Source organism: Chenopodium album, chromosome 6 (assembly GCF_948465745.1).
Source record: "Chenopodium album chromosome 6, dcCheAlbu1.1, whole genome shotgun sequence".
Classification (NCBI taxonomy): domain Eukaryota; kingdom Viridiplantae; phylum Streptophyta; class Magnoliopsida; order Caryophyllales; family Amaranthaceae; genus Chenopodium; species Chenopodium album.
Window position 1 is genome coordinate 38,380,223 of NC_137839.1, and position 4,438 is coordinate 38,384,660.

The 4,438-nt window shown below is 42.5% G+C and overlaps 1 non-coding gene across 1 annotated transcript; it reads right to left on the reverse strand.

Annotated features, from left to right (window-relative positions):
• Positions 1–206: 206 nt before the first annotated feature.
• Positions 207–313, reverse strand: LOC145637542 (small nucleolar RNA R71). The gene has a single exon (XR_014114314.1). It is a non-coding gene; the product is annotated as a small nucleolar RNA R71 (small nucleolar RNA).
• Positions 314–4,438: the final 4,125 nt, after the last annotated feature.

Consider the following 4,438-nt stretch of genomic DNA (forward strand, 5'->3'; position numbering starts at 1 on the left):
TTGCCGACTATTGTCAATATTGCAACACCATCAGGCAAGCCGGGGTCACTCAAGACCAAATCAGGGAGATTCTCTTTCCCTTCTCTTTAACTGGAAAAGCTAAATTGTGGTTTAATGGCTTAAATAGAACAACACTTGGTATAACTGACTCGGAAACTCTTGTTTTGAATTTTTATAACAAGTATTATCCTGCAGAGAGAACAGCCGTACTACGGAGTGCGATTCAGAATTTTGCCCAAGAAGCCGATGAATCTTTATATGAGGCTTGGGAGAGGTTCAAGGACCTACAAAGAGACTGCCCCCACCATAATTTAGCACAATGGCAGTTAATCCAAGCCTTTTATAATGGCCTTGGAAATTCTTCTCGAATAATTTTAGATTCTGCAGCTAGTGGGAGATTTATGAATCTTGATGTTGAAGATGCAGGTCAGGTTATTGAAGACATGGCGATACACAATTCCCAATATGGGAATCCTAGAGGATTTACTAACAAGGGGAAGCATAGTGTTGACTCTGTATCCTTTTTGCAAGCTCAGCTGACCTCTATTTGCCAAAAATTAGATAATCTGAGCACTGCTAATGTAGCTAATGTTTCTGTGATTAATAATAATTCTAATGAGGCTATCTGTGAAAATTGTGGTATTATAGGTCATTAGGAACAAGATTGCAGGAGTTCCATGGAGCAAGTTAATGCCTTTTAAGCCTATAGGCAAAATAACCCATACTCCAACACCTACAATCCTGGGTATCGGAACCATCCGTGCCTTTCCTACCGGAGTACTAATGTTCAAAATCCACCACCACAAGAACCACAGGCGCCATAACAACAGCAGCAGATATATTACCATCCCAATGCTGGCCTGAAGAACCAACCACAACAAACCTCCTCATCTTCCGACCCTTCTCTGGTGGAAATTAGAGCAATGTTGGTTAATATGCAAAAGCACATGGAGAGTAGAGATGCGACAATTGATCAAATTCTAGCACATAATAAAATTGTAGATAATCAAATTGCGCAACTTTCCGCTACTCTACAAGCCCGCCAACAGGGAGCTCTGCCGACACAACCCACCAGACCTACAGATCAAGCATATGCAATTACTCTAAGGAAAGGTTCAAATTATGAAGGGCCCCCTATGCCCAGAGTTGATGAACCCGATTTATTAAATAATGCTAAGCTTGATTCCGTTAAAACCAAACAATGTAGTTAATAGCCCTGTAGGGCTAAAGAATAATACTAACATATCTAATTCTACATTGTAGAATACGACTCCAGAGAAGGTGGCTACTCCAGACAAGAGCAATAATGCTCCAAAGCCAATTATCAAACTTCCATTCCCCAATCGTCAATTGAAGACAAACTTGGATAAGCAGTTTGGTAAGTTCCTGGAGATGGTAAAAGATTTGAAGGTAATAGTTCCCTTCATTGAGCTAACAAATTCCTTCTTATGCAAAATTTATGAAAAAAATATTGACAAGGAAAAGGTCTATTAGTGAGGTAGAGACAGTAGCTTTCACTACAGAGTGTAGTGCCATACTTTAAAATAAGTCTCCACCTAAATTAAAAGATCCGGGTAGTTTTTCTATCCCTTTTCATATAGGCAATCTAATGATTGATAATGCATTGTGTGATTTGGGTGCTAGCGTTAGTGTCATGCCATTATCTGTGTGTTCCAAACTGAATATGGGTAAACTAAAAGCTACCAATATTACTCTACAAATGGCCGACCGTTCTTTTAAATACCCCTTAGGTGTTTTAGAGGATGTCCCCGTTACAGTAGGTAAATTTTATATACCTGTTGATTTTGTTGTTCTTGATATGGCTGAGGATGTGCAAACCCCAATTATTTTGGGTAGACCATTCCTCAACACTGCAGGAGCAATCATAGATGTGAGAAGTGGTAAGTTAACACTATCAGTAGGGGATGATAAAGTTATTTTTAATCTTAATAATACCCTTAAAAGCTCCATGACCGAGGAGAAATGTTTTAGTGTTAATGTGGTTGAGAATTATTCTAACAAGCCCCAAGCTCTTGAAAAAGATCCCTTGGAGGCGGTATCTTGTGTTGCATCCCTTTCAAATGAGATAGACAAATGGCAGAAGGAAATCGATGCAATAGAAAGAGCACTCTACACTGTTGGTCTTGGTTTTGAGGATGAAAAGGTGGAACCGATCAAGCAAGTTGTGCGATTAAAGCCTACGGTAAGTGTTCCGCTAGATCGAGTTGCAAGTGTTGAATGCAATGACAATTTGAAGCAATCCTCGATTAAAGAAGGATCTTTGGTGCGTAGCATTGAAGAACCCCTTACCCAAGTCAAGGAGGATCCACCCGATAAGGTGAATTGGCGTCCCACAGGGTATGTCAGGAAGCTGCGTTGTAGCCTAAACACCGTTAGACCGGGTGAGAAACCACCCGATCAAGCGTTAGGCCAAGGGTCCTAGTTATTATACTGTGGTAAGAGGGTCGTGCGGGACCTAGATAAACCAGCGCTTTGCGGGAGGCAACCCGTATTTTTAATGCTTTTTAGACTAGTTTTTATTTCCTTTTTCTTATGAGAGGAGAGATGAGGGAATTTAACGAGTTTTATGAGTGTTTGTACAGGTTTGAAGGAAAAGAGTTAGCCAAATTTTGGAGGAAGGAAGAAAATAATAATTCGACGATTTAGCCTCGGGCCCGATCGGGCGAAGCTCACCCGATCGGGCGCGAGAGCAAGGCTTCAAAGTAAAGTAATTTTGCCCAGCCGGGCGATGGGCGCCCGACCGGGCGCGAAACTCGTCGTATACGGACTAAATTGTCCGCCCGACCGGGCGCGAGAAGGGGAGAAATTTGGAGCGATAGATCGCCCGACCGAGCGAAGGCCACCCGACCGGGCGCGAGAGCATAACAGAAATACTCATTTAGATCGCCCGACCGGGCGCGACGCCCCGACCCTTTCTTCTTCTTCTTTCTTCGTCCCTTTTTCTCATTCTTTCTTCTTTCTCCATTACTTTCTCTCTCTAAAACTCTAATTCTCTCTACCTTCTCTCTAAGATTTCTCCTCCATCTCTCACCCAAATTCAAAACTTTTTACATATTTGTAATCCCCTCTTCATTTTCTACATTTCCATATAAAAATTTTCAGATTTTATTCAAAAAAATTTCATACCCATTTTCTTCCATGGCTTCAAAGAGGGCTAGGTCTATTTTCGGTAGGAGCTCTAGTTCGAGGGAGGAATACGACCCGGATTTGCAACTTCCGTACTGGCCGACGATCCGTATTGCTAGCCGAGAGCAAAAGGAGAGGCTAGAAAAATTAATCGGTCGTGAGGTAATTCCTTCTCGGTGGTTACACCGCCCTACCTAGGAATCATTTGGTTTGTATGATTTTGTAAAACGATTTTTAAATGACATTGGCATGAGAAAATTTGATGATATGCACTATCCTACATTCCGAGAACTTACTTGTGAATTCTTGTCTTCTTTACATGTTGTTAGTAGTAGAAATGGGCCAAATTTATTTTTTAGGTTGAACAATAGAAATATTAGTTTAACTTTTATAGAATTTTGTAAATTATTTGAATTAAATTCTGAACTAACTCACCAATGGAATGCGGACTATAAAATGGGTGACATATAACATGCTTTGACTGGTTTGCCTACTTCCGACCCCCAACATGCTAGTACCAAACCTATTCACCATCCTGTCCCAAAAATCTGGCAAAGATTTGCGGGTTTGTGTTTTTTAGGTAGGAACAAGCCCCATAATGCCTAATTTAACGAACTAGCTGTCATAGGACACTAAGTGTATGGGTTCGGGAAATTGAACATAGGTAGGTTTATTGTTCACCATTTGATTAAGCATGCCAAGGCCAGCACCACATCAAAAACCCCCATCCGTTTAGGAGGCCTTATCACTCGGATAGCAGTGAAAAAGGTCGGTTTTGTAGTGGACGGACCCCACCAGCTGACCAACTATGGACCAGATACCTATATGACTGCTAGGTATTTTGAGGAGTTGGGGTGGGTTCGACCGGATAGCAAGCAGACACCCTTTTGGTGTATTAGGACTGGGAGCGAGCAACCTTTGCCCATCTTTCCCCTACCCAGTCCTGACTTGACCGCCTTTCCTCCAGGGCAACCATCTTACACTTATGATGTTTTAGTTGCCAACACTAGGGGGCAGGCACCACCACCACCAGTTCCACCACCTCAGCCTCAGCCCGAGGTGGCATTCTCTCCACCTCGTATGTCTCACTCCGTCCCTCATGTTGACTCTCACCCAGTTTGGGACCTTCAGAGTATAGGTCAGGCCTTAGGACGTATTGAGCATTCCATACTGACCTTAGGAGGATGGTTGGCTCCATAGACCATAGGTTAGGGTACCTGGAGAGGAACCAGGGTAGAGCTCTCTACCCAATGTATTATGATTATGCTCGTCGGGGCAACGTTCCCGACGA